This window comes from Bos mutus, chromosome 9 (assembly GCF_027580195.1).
Source record: "Bos mutus isolate GX-2022 chromosome 9, NWIPB_WYAK_1.1, whole genome shotgun sequence".
NCBI classification, from domain to species: domain Eukaryota; kingdom Metazoa; phylum Chordata; class Mammalia; order Artiodactyla; family Bovidae; genus Bos; species Bos mutus.
This window is the reverse complement of record NC_091625.1, coordinates 84,872,405-84,885,526: the sequence shown is the minus strand read 5'-3', so window position 1 is coordinate 84,885,526 and position 13,122 is coordinate 84,872,405. Positions and strand designations below refer to the sequence as shown.

The 13,122-nt window shown below is 42.9% G+C and overlaps 1 pseudogene; it reads left to right on the top strand.

The window, feature by feature from the left end:
* Positions 1–13,122, top strand: part of LOC102281803 (anaphase-promoting complex subunit 13 pseudogene) — a 92,004-nt pseudogene extending 78,882 nt beyond the window's left edge.

The window sequence follows — 13,122 nt, the reverse complement described above, 5'->3', positions numbered from 1 at the left end:
AAAAAAAAAAAAGTCCAAGTGCTAATGTGTCTGTTATCCTACTGTTGAAAAATTATCCTGGGAGGAACGTGTTCCCAAGTAAGATTATAAATATGTACTGGCAAATCAGACTTACTTTCCACATTCATGTACTAATAACTTACTGAGTGCCTACCTTGTTCTGAATGGATGGAGTCAAGAGAAGCTCTATAGGACTTTCCCGGTGGTCCTGTGGTTAAGAAACTGTCTTCCAATGCAGGGGACACAGGTTTAATCCCTGATAAGTTGGCTTAAAGCTCAACATTCAGAAAACGAAGATCATGGCATCCGGTCCCATCACTTCATGGGAAATAGATGGGGAAACAGTGGAAACAGTGTCAGACTTTATTTTTCTGGGCTCCAAAATCACTACAGATGGTGACTGCAGCCATGAAATTAAAAGACGCTTACTCCTTGGAAGGAAAGTTATGACCAACCTAGATAGCATATTCAAAAGCAGAGACATTACTTTGCCAACAAAGGTACACATCTAGTCAAGGCTATGGTTTTTCCTGTGGTCATGTATGGATGTGAGAGTTGGACTGTGAAGAAGGCTGAGCACCAAAGAATTGATGCTTTTGAACTGTGGTGTTGGAGAAGACTCTTGAGAGTCCCTTGGACTGCAAGGAGATCCAACCAATCCATTCTGAAGGAGATCAGCCCTGGGATTTCTTTGGAAGGAATGATGCTAAAGCTGAAACTCCAGTACTTTGGCCACCTCATTCGAAGAGTTGACTCATTGGAAAAGACTCTGATGCTGGGAGGGATTTGGGGCAGGAAGAGAAGGGGACGACAGAGGATGAGATGGCTGGATGGCATCACTGACTCGATGGACGTTGAGTCTGAGTGAACTCTGGGAGTTGGTGATGGACAGGGAGGCCTGGCGTGCTGCGATTCATGGGGTCGCAAAGAGTCGGACACGACTGAGCAACTGAACTGATCTGATCTGATCTGATCTGGGGAACTAAGATCCCACATGCTGTGGGGTAACTAAGCCCATGTGCCACAACTAGAGAGAAGTTTCTGTGCCACAACTAAGACCCCATGCAGCCAAAAATAAGTAATTAAAAAAAAAAGATTCAGAGGTCTAGAACTGGAAGGCAGAAAGGTCTCATATGAAGGCTTGCTCTGAAACCCCATCCAAAATAGAGTGTTACTTAATCTTACCGAGTCTCGGTTTAAACTATAAAGTCTCAAAAAATCTTAAAATTGGATTTTTGCAGATTAACACAAATAACTGTCAACTGGATACACAATGTCTAGCATAAAGAAAGCACACATGTAAAACTGTGTTATTATGTGACTATTCAATAATATTCTCTATATTCTCCACAGAGGTGATATTCACTAAGCTAGAAAAAAAAATGTGTGGACAGGTGGGAGAAATGGGAGTGGACCATATTTAGGAGACAGAAGTTGATAATTTCAGGATATTTTTCATTTGGGAAAAGCATTTTCAAGGTAGGAACCAGATTTTACTTCTTCTATTTCTGGCAATTTCTAGCAAATAGTAGTTTCTCAAGAATGTGTAGTGGGATTATAAATTTAATTCATAATACAATACTAATGTGTAGGGGAAATGAAGTAATTCCTTTATTTTATCTATAGCTGATCTGTTTTCTTTACAAGCATCCCCTACACAGGTAAAGAGTCGAAAGCACATTCTTATTGTGTAAAGCTTGCTGCTGCTGCTGCTGCTGCTGCTAAGTCTCTTCAGTCGTGTCCGACTCTGTGCGACCCCATAGACAGCAGCCCACCAGGCTCCCCCGTCCCTGGGATTCTCCAGGCAAGAACACTGGCGTGGGTTGCCATTTCCTTCTCCAATGCATGAAAGTGAAAAGTGAAAGTGAAGTCGCTCAGTCATGTCTGACTCTTTGCGACCCCATGGACTGCAGCCTACCAGGCTCCTCTGTCCATAGGATTTTCCAGACAAGAGTACTGGAGTGGGGTGCCATTGCCTTCTCTGAGTGTAAAGCTTAGCCTGATCCAATAGTTTAATTAATCCTTTGAGGTAATGCTGAGTCTTTTTTAAAAAAAAATAATCTCAGCCTTTCACATGGTTTCCTTTTTCCTCCTGCCTCTCTTCTTCCTCTCCCTAAAATAGCATCCAGGTGTATGCTTCAAATCAGGATAAACCCACTCAACAAAAACTATCAGGAAGCAGGTGATGAGGCAACAGACTCTTCAGACTTTCCAAAGTATTCCTTCTAAAGTAGGTCTGCTCAGGTCCTGTGCAGCTGCTGTTCTTTTTTCCCTATCTTCTTCATCCATGTCTACTTTGTATGTTGGTTTATCAGCCATCACATTGGTTAGCCTTCAAGTCAGAAGAGAACTAAAGATCTCCCCAACTGATTAAACATGTTCCTTATTAAAGTTGGGCTTCCCTTGTGGCTCAGCAGGTAAAGAATCAGCCTGCAATGCGGGATACCTGGGTTTGATCCCTGGATTGGGATGATCCCTTGGAGAAGGAAACGGCAACCCACTCCAGTATTTTGCCTAGAGAATTCCATGGACAGTATAGTCCATGGGGTCACAAAGAGTCAGACACAACTAAGCGAATTTCACTTCACTTTATTAAATTTTAGAAAATAACTATGGATATTATACACTGCAGAAGCTGCATTTAAAGGCCTGTCCAACCAAGTTATATATAATTCATCATAAATGTGTGGAAATAATTTATAGGCCAAAGAAGAATAAAACCTTAGAATGGAAAATAAATGGAAAAAGACCTGGGATCCAGTGATACCTATGAATAAAAAAGTGATTGATTTTGAGAGTTCTGACATTAGTTGTATGCATGTACCAAATGTTCTGCCAGAAAATTAGCTGTAACTAGTTCTTTTCTTGAGGCAAAGCTATATGCATGTTTGTCTGAAATTAGCAATAAACTTTAAATCACCAAACTCTTAGGTTTGGGTCTGACATTTATAGGATATAGGAAGTCTTTAAGAAACACTTTATTTCTAAGTCAATATCTGGCTTGGTAGTTTCATCTTTTTGAAGATGAAAATTGATTTTTCTCAACACTGCAAACAGGCTGCTTCCCTCCCCCATCAGTACAAGGTGCCAGAAGCACAGGCAAAGCCCTGATGCCTGGTCTTGGGCAGTCTTGTAGCTTGCCATTTTCAGCATGATCTATATGGTAAGAAGAGAAAGCTTTAATTTTGCAAATTTTTAAAGATAGCATGTGTATTAACATGATGGTTTAGAATAACTGGAGACCCAAGATATGAGAAGGATCCATAGTATCTCATGAGTCACAGTAGTGTGCTCATGAACAAGACCGAGGGCAGGGAAGAATGAAAGCAGTGTTAAAAGTGTCAGGAAGTGAATGGCTGCCACTCAGGACAACAAGAATGTCCATCCACTTCCCCAGAGACCATCTCTTAGGTAAAGCTGTGGGGGATGGGAGCAGGAACTCCTCTTGTCCCATGGTTGAATCAAAGATCCAATGCTTTATGGGACAGATGGAAACAAAAGTCTCACTGCTTCCAGGGCAGGAGAGATAAGGAACTCACTTGGGCCTCAAATCCTGTACTGATACCAAGCAGACAACTGTAACTGCTAGAAATGGGGCAGAAAGCTCTCCTACTCATAGTTGGTTGCTGTGATGAAGGGAGGGGATGGAGGGACAGTAATGCTGAGAAAGTTCTATACCCAAGGCTCAGGCTCACAAGACCTCCCTAAAATCGGGGCTGAATCATGAGAACTAAGGAATCCTCCCACTATGCATCCAACTCTCATCCCCCACCCCCTGCTCTACTGGCCTCACCACAAGCCTAACATTTAGTAACAAGCAATCACATGGCAACCCACCCCATTACTCTTGCCTGGAAAATCCTATAGACAGAGGGGCCTGGTAGGTTACAGTCCATGGGGTCTCAAAGAGTCGCACACGACTGAGCTACTTCACTCAATCATAGTCTATTGCTGGGGGAAGGATAAGAATGGCCTAGATGTGCATGGGTTGCTGCAATCTGAGGATGGAGTAGGGACATTAAGAAAAAGCCTTCAGCACCACAAGATCTATTCTAAGCACAAGATAAGAGTAGACCACCATTGATGGAATTTGAAGTCCATGGTGCACTCAAGGATAACTATCAGTTCAGTTCAGTTCAGTTTCTCAGTCGTGTCTGACTCTGTGACCCCATGAATTACAGCATGCCAGGCTTCCCTGTCCATCATCAACTCCTGGAGTTCACTCAAACTCATGTCCATCGAGTCGGTGATGCCATCCAGCCATCTCATCCTCTGTCGTCCCCTTCTCCTCCTGCCCCCAATCCCTCCCAGCATCAGGGTCTTTTCCAATGAGTCAACTCTTCACATGAGGTGGCCAAAGTACTGGAGTTTCATCTTCAGCATCATTCCTTCCAAACACCCAGGACCGATCTCCTTCAGAATGGACGAGTTTGATCTCCTTGCAGTCCAAGGGACTCTCAAGAGTCTTCTCCAACACCAGAGTTCAAAAGCAGCAATTCTTTGGTGCTCAGCCTTCTTCACAGTCCAACTCTCACATCCATACATGACCACTGGAAAAATCATAGCCCTGACTAGACAGACCTTTGGCAAAGTAATGTCTCTGCTTTTGAATATGCTATCTAGGTTGGTCATAACTTTCCTTCCAAGAAGTAAGCGTCTTTTAATTTCATAGCTGCAATCACCATCTGCAGTGATAACTGTAGCAACCACAAAGCCCAAATCCAACCCAACCTCAGATTAGGCTGGCCCGCAACCACTCAAAATAATGACAGAAGAAAACAAGAAGTGTGTTCATTTCTGGATCTTAACACTATTTACTTCAGTCTCTTCTGTTCTTCAGGTATACCTGGTGGCCCAGATGGTAAAGAATCCACCTGCAATGCGAGAGACCTCAGATCGATCCCTAGGTTGGGAAGTTCCCCTGGAAGAGGGCATGGCAACCACTCCAGTACTCCTGCATGGAGAATAATTGCCCTGGACAGAGGAGAGTGGTGAGCTACAGTCCATGGAGTTGCAGAGAGTCAGATACAACTGAGTGACTAAGCACTTCAGTTCTTCAACTCACAATGTCTGAAATTCAATCAAAAATAACAAGGCACATAAAAAAGCAAGAGAAGAGATGACTAAACAAGACTTTGTCTTTATTTAGTTCCTGCTTGAGGGAGAGGTCTATTAGCCAATACCTAAAATGGATTATAACATAAAACTAGAAATATTTCAAAGTGTATTAGTAGTATTACATATATAGGGAAATGGGTAATTATTTCTGCCTAGGGGAGGTGCCAGGGAAATCAAATACGAGACATTAAGTGAGAGTTTGCCATGAGGAGAAATAGAACAAAGCATTTCAGGAGAGGAAATTGCTGTGCAAAGGCATGGATGGATGAAGAGGACATGAAATATTGGCAAGTTCACAGTTAGGCCAATAGAGCCTTGGGGAAAAATAGTTCTCTCATTGTTTGGTGCTTTTTTCATGGTGTCCATGAATGTGCATGAGTATACAATGCTAACTGTTCTCTGAAAATAGAAAAACAAATTGACTATATGCTGGGAGTGAAGTGATTCCTTAACACCATGGCTTCTGGAAGAAAGATTCTTGAATACCTTGAACTGCTATTGACAAGGTTAGGCTTTCTTGCTACTGGTGCTAGCTGATATTTAATTTTAAAAATACTCAAATGAAAATAAAAACATATATAATCACTGTGCCTATTGAGCATCACAAAGAATAGTTTTTTTAAAAAAGGAATATTGCCATAAATTTGAATAAATTTCCTGCATTTCTCTAGTCACAGGAAATAATACTAAACATTTTTCCGCTTTCTTATTGAAAAGTTGAATTAAGAGAAATGTATAACTTGTAACATTTCTCATTAATGGTAATTAGTTTCTGCATTTGAACATCATAAACACTCAAATGTGTGTCTTAGTGAGACATAAAAATTATAACCTTTTGAAAATCACCCAAACAAAGATAAACTATGAGAGCTTTTGAATATAAAGTATACAGAGGAAATGGTGCAATTACACGGAACTTTCAATACAATTAGTTTAAATTGATTTCATTATGAAATTTAAGCTCTCGTATATAGTTAGTACAGTTTATTTATAGGCTGCCTCTGAGTAGTTTGGAAAGCTGCACAAATGCTTTGTCATTAATCTTCACTTCCTTCCTCATTTTCTCTGTGCAGAAATTGATTCTCCCAGTCTTGGTGCAGCCTCTACACAGGTATGGATGGACTGTGCGGGCTCCATGGGTCAGGGTGCGATGGAACATTTAAATCTCCTTTGGAATCACTGATCTTTTTCTCCTTCTTTTTCATCTAGATGGGGAGGGACTAGGCACTCCAGATTCTGTATTGACCCCTTATCACTCGTTTATTTAAACATTCATTGCAATCCTGTACTTCTTTATCTAAATCTGGGCAGGACAAGATGGAATTGCAACTCAGGGCAACAAGGAGTATCCACATACCCTTCCTTCTCAGTCAGGTGAATTCCCAGGATGTGCAAAATGCACTGAGAGTTCAGACAGTAGGACAGGTGTGAAGCATCTTCCTGGAACATTCATTTCCCTCAAATATTTTTGTATTAAACTTTACTTTTTTCATAAATAAATTCCACTATGTCATGAATTAGAATGCACAGTAGAATTAGAATATACTTAAACTAAAACCAATAAATTAAAAAATTGTTTTCATTCTTGCCCCAAGATACTTCCCCAGATCCACCAGGCTTTTCTGTTCATGCTCTTCTCTTATGATAGGTACTATAGTGGAATGGGAAAGACTAGAGATCTCTTCAAGAAAATTAGAGATACCAAGGGAACATTTCATGCAAAGATGGGCTCGATAAAGGACAGAAATGGTATGGACCTAACAGAAGCAGAAGATATTAAGAAGAGGTGGCAAGAATACACAGAAGAACTGTACAAAAAAGATCTTCATGACCCAGATAATCATGATGGTTTGATCACTGACCTAGAGCCAGGCATCCTGGAATGTGAAGTCAAGTGGGCCTTAGACAGCATCACTATGAACAAAGCTGCTGCTGCTAAGTCGCTTCAGTCGTGTCTGACTCTGACGGCAGCCCACCAGGCTCCCCTGTCCCTGAGATTCTCCAGGCAAGAACACTGGAGTGGATTGCCATTTCCTCCTCCAATGCATGAGAGTGAAAAGTGAAAGGGAAGTTGCTCAGTCCTGTCCAACTCTCAGCGACCCCATGGACGGCAGTCTACCAGGCTCCTCCGTCCATAGGATTTTCCAGGCAAGGGTACTGGAGTGGGTGCCATTGCCTTCTCCATGAACAAAGCTAGTGCAGGTAATGGAATTCCAGTTGAGCTATTTCAAATCCTGGAAGATGATGCCATGAAAGTGCTGCACTCAATATGCCAGCAAATTTGGAAAACTCAGCAGTGGCCACAGGACTGGAAAAGGTCTGTTTTCATTCCAATCCCAAAGAAAGGCAATGCCAAAGAATGCTCAAACTACCACACAATTGCACTCATCTCATACGTAGTAAAATAATGCCCCAAATTCTCTAAGCCAGGCTTCAGTAATACATGAACCGTGAACTTCCAGATGTTCAAGCTGGTTTTAGAAAAGGCAGAGGAACCAGAGATCAAATTGCCAACATCCGCTGGATCATGGAAAAAGCAAGAGAGTTCCAGAAAAACATTTATTTCTGCTTTATTGACTATGCCAAAGCCGCTGACTGTGTGGATCACAATAAACTGTGGAAAATTCTGAAAGAGATGGGAATACCAGACCACCTGATCTGCCTCTTGAGAAACCTGTATGCAGGTCAGGAAGCAACAGTTAGAACTGGACACAGAACAACAGACTGGTTCCAAATAGGAAAAGGAGTCCGTCAAGGCTGTATATTGTCACCCTGCTTATTTAACTTCTATGCAGAGTACATCATGAGAAACACTGGGCTGGAAAAAGCACAAGCTGGAATCAAGATTGCTGGGAGAAATATCAAGAACTTCAGATATGCAGATGACACCACCTTTATGGCAGAAAGTGAAGAGGAACTACAAAGCCTCTTGATGAAAGTGAAAGAGGAGAGTGAAAAAGTTGGCTTAAAGCTCAACATTCAGAAAACGAAGATCATGGCATCTGGTCCCATCACTTCATGGGAAATAGATGGGGAAACAGTGGAAACAGTGTCAGACTTTATTTTGGGGGGCTCCAAAATCACTGCAGATGATGATTGCAGCCATGAAATTAAAAGGTGCTTACTCCTTGGAAGGAAAGTTATGACCAACCTAGACAGCATATTCAAAAGCAGAGACATTACTTTGCCAACAAAGGTCCTTCTAGTCAAGGCTATGGTTTTTCCTGTGGTCATGTATGGATGTGAGAGTTGGACTGTGCAGAAAGCTGAGCACCAAAGAATTGATGGTTTTGAACTGTGGTGTTGGAGAAGACTCTTGAGAGTCCCTTGGACTGCAAGGAGATCCAACCAGTCCATTCTGAAGGCAATCAGTCCTGGGTGTTCCTTGGAAGGACTGATGCTAAAGCTGAAACTCCAGTACTTTGGCCACCTCATGCGAAGAGTTGACTCATTGGAAAAGACTCTGATGCTGGGAGGGATTGGGGGCAGGAGGAGAAGGGAATGACAGAGGATGAGATTTCTGGATGGCATCACCAACTCTATGGACATGAGTTTGAGTGAACTCGGGAGTTGGCGATGGACAGGGAGGCCTGGCATGCTGTGATTCATGGGGTCGCACAGAGTCGGACATGACTGAGTAACTGAACTGAACTGAACTGAAATGATAGCAGATATTGTAAGAAACTGTGGGGAATTCCATGCTGGTCCAATGGTTAGGACTCCACTGGTGCTTCTACTCCAGGCGGTATAGGTTTGATCCCTGGTTGGGGAACTAACACCCAGCAAGCCATGCCATGCAGCCAAAAAAAGAAACTCTGGCATTTGCTACGGTGATGTTTGCTACGGTGAATTATTAATAATATGTGAAGTATGGGAATCTAGGAGGTCATAGTAGCTAATAGGAGGCAGCTCAATGAGAGTCATGATGTAACTCTTCAAGAGGTCCCAAGTGTTAAAAAATGCATGAAACAAAAACACAGCTACCATGAACTGCCCGAAAAAGGAGTTCATGACGTTAGAATTTCTGCTGAGCCTATGGTGTCTCCTGAGTCCAAGAGCCACAGGTCTTCAACAGAATGAATCCAGCTCTCATTTTCTCAATGTTCCAGGCTCAGCACGACCAGCTATAAGATGGGCACTCTAGGGGAAAAGTCACAGCTCAATAAAAACAGCCCCAACAGCAAGAAAAATGTATTCTTGAGATTTAAGTGGCCTTGGGGCTCAGATATTCGGATCCCTGTCCTTCCCTGGGCTATGATACAGATTTTCCACGGGCAATATGCTTTCTGACTCTCAGGAATAGCTTTGAGAGCATCCCCTCGACAGCACCGACCCCTCTCTACAACTAGTACATGGAGCTGGCTCTCCCCAGCACACGAGCCATCTGAACATCTGCTGACCAGATACAGTTCACCGGACTTCAGCTTGCAGTTTCCCCAAGAGAATTTACAGTGTGAGGAACAACTGCTGGCTCTATAAACTGCCTCTCTCTCCCTTTTACTATGACTGTTTCTGTTCTTCTTAGGGAAGTTGCCCTGCTTTGTAACAGCTACTTGCCCTCTGAGCTTTGAGTGCCAAAGACAAAGGAAGACACAGAGGTGCGAAGCAGGGGCAGGGGGTGGGGGGAATCACACTCACCACCAGATTCCTCTCTAGATATAGAGACCTCAGACGGGTTCTCTACGATACAGGTAAGCTAACGATCTGCCCTCCTTGTAATTAAAACAAGAGAAAGGGCCACTTCTATGAACTCTGCATGAAAGCCACACCTTTTGGGACTTCTTGGGCAGTCCAGTGGTTCAGACTCCACCTTCCAATGCAGGGGGTGTGGGTTCAATCCCTGGTTGGCAGCTAAGATTCCTCGTGGCCAAAAGCCCCAAACATAAACAACAGAAGCAATACTATAAGAAATTCAATGTGCCTATATGTTCCATCGCTTCAGTCATGTGCAACTCTTTGCAACCCTATGGTCTAGAGACTGCCAGGCTCCTCAGTCCATGGGATTCTCCGAGCAAGAACACTGGAGCGGGTTGCCATGCCCTCCCTCCAGGGGATCTTCCTGACCCAGGGATCGAAGCCACATCTCCTGCATTAGCAGACAGATTCTTTACCACTGAGCCACTGGGGAAGCCCCAAGAAATTTCATAAAGACTATAAAAATAGTCCACATCTTAAAAAACAACACACCTTCTAGCAACAATGCTGCTTCTACACCTGGTTCAACCACTGAGCCCTTGAAGTCTCTCCATATCTCTAGGCCACTCTGCCTTCGTTCAGTCTAACAGAACTCTAATATCTGTATGTTGTGGGAATGCCTTGCCCTTGAAACAAAAATTCACGAGGTGCTAAAGACAACCATTCAGAGGTGTCTGTGAAGGACATGTATTAGCAGCCTTTCTATTTCTTTTTGTACCCTTCTTGCACTTAGTTCAGCAGGCTATAAAACCATGGGAAGAATTGCTTTTACTGTAAAGCAGCCTTCAGAGACATTCGCAGACTTCACATGCAAGGCTTGATTTAGGGTTTCCCTACACATACTCAGGCTTCCCTGGTGGCTCAGCTGGTAAAGAATCCGCTGGCAATGAGGGAGACCTGGGTTCAATCCCTGGGTTGGGAAGATCCCCTGAAGAAGGGAACTGCTACCCACTCCAGCAATCTGGCCCGGAGTATTCCAGAGATAGGATAGTCCATGGGGTCGGAAAGAGTAAGACAGGACTAAGAGACTTTTTCACGCACACGCAGGCAACCTGGGTTCAATCCCTTGTTTGGCAAGATCCCCTGGAGAAGAGAATGGCTACCCACTCCAGAATTCTTGCCTGGAGAATCACTTGGACAGAGGAGCCTGGAGGGTTACAGTCCATGGGGTCACAAAAAGTCGGGCACAAATGAGCAACTAACACTTTCACTTTTATGCTCTCACTTCGTACTTTATCACTGGAGAAGGAAATGGCTACCCACTCCAGTATCCTTGCCTGAAGAATTCTATGGCCAGAGGAGCCTGCCGGGCCATGGACCATGGGGTCGCAGAGAGTCGGACATGACTGAGCGACCGAGCACGCACAGCCTGTGGGGGAGAAGGAGGTGTGCACCCGTCATTGGTGTCTTCCTTTCAATGCTCAGCTAAGTAGACAATAAACAAACCACTTTTCAGAAAAAATTACCTCTTCCAACATACTAAATGATACCCTGGTTGTATGTGTTAACTTCCATCACTATAAAAATGAATTTACCTCATACAGTAAGCAATCTACTTTTTGAGAGTAATTCAGTTACATGATTAAAGCCGACACTTTTCAAAAGCTGGGGCTTTCTTTCATGGACTACGCTACAAATGGAATCTTAAACCTGGGACATTTTTTTTTTTAACTCCAGATACTGTTTAGAAGATGACAGTTATGATTTCCTATTATCAAGTAGTTAATGAAAAGGAAATGATGCTGATATCTTGGTGGCCTATCAAAAGACTTTTGCTGGTTACTATTCATTGTGAGAAAAATGAGTTTATTGAGGTATAAACCAGGATGGCCTGGAGGGGAAGGAGAATGGACATTCTGTCAGTGATTCTTGAGCAAACAAGCACTGGGAAACCATCAAGCCAGTTCTAATAGACAGGCAGATCATCTGAGTCCTGGCCAGAATCCACTCATCACTGCTCCATCTCATATAAGCACAGCCACTTGACCTCAGTGTCAGAGGAGAACTTGGCTGGACTTCAGGGACCCATAAGAGATTGTAACTGTCCAACTAGGAAGGCATAAAACCTGGGAAATGAATATGCTCCCTGGGGTGTCATCAGCACCAATGGGAAAGACCAGATGTAGCTTTTGAAAGGAAATCCAATCAAGGGTACACTTCAGGTTCTCTGGAAGAGAAATATCATTCCTCATTCATTCATTTTATAATTCACCAATATTTGTCAAGCATTTATTTTGTGATAGGTACTGTACTAGGCCATAAGACTACAGAGATGAATGAGATAAAGACATTTAGCAGGGCTGTGCCATAAAAGGACCTTACCAGTTGAAATGATAAATTTGGATTTTAGTCTAAGTGTAGAGGAAATCATGAAGTGTAGTGGAAATCACTCCAGTGGCTAAGACTCCACACCCCTGAGTTCAATCCCTGGTCAGGGAACTAGATCCCACAGGCTGAAACTAGAGATGTCACATGCCACAGCTACAGATCAAAGATCTGCACAGCTAAATGAGCAAATAGGCATTAAAAAAATAATTCAGAAGAGGGAAGGAGTGAGGAGGAGAGGAAAGGACAGGAAAAAAGAGAAAGAGATCAACTCCTTTATTACCTAGCTTACCCTTAGGGTTCATTCCTTTGTCATAATTATTTCTTAAGCTAGGAAGGATACAGAATTAGCCCCGAATTTTGGGGGCAACTCTGTTCAGCCAATACCCAACACTCAATGGAACCTTGAGCAAGTCACCTAACACTCAAACAACCTTGGATCACAAACAATCTGTGATCTCTTCCACTGGTTAACTTCTTCCTGTTTCTGTTGGCTTGTGCATGAATCTTCACTGATTATTTTTCTTTGAACACATAAGAAAAAAATTTTAAACATTAAAGCTTTCTCATATTAAGAAAGCTTGCAACGTCTCCAAAAGATCAAGGACAGCAAACACAGAGTCTGAAAAATGCAGTCAATGAACAGGTGTTGTGAAAAAAATTAAAAGATCATCGAACACAAATATGTTACCCATAAAAATGCAACATCCTGGAGGAGGTGGGCAGCATGCTGGACCCAGTACTGATTTGGCAAGATTAAAACTACAGGAGAAAGGACACTGAGGTACAGAGAGATGGAAGGATCCTGGATTTGACTGACGATACTTGGTGAGAAGACAAGCTGCCTTTTGAGAATGTGCAATACCACTGAATGAGCTTCCTGAACCTGAACAGAACAGTGGCACCACAGAATTTGTTAAAGGACAAGAAAGGAAGTGGACCAACTTAGCCTTACAGAGTCTCCATGAGAATGCTCCCCCATAG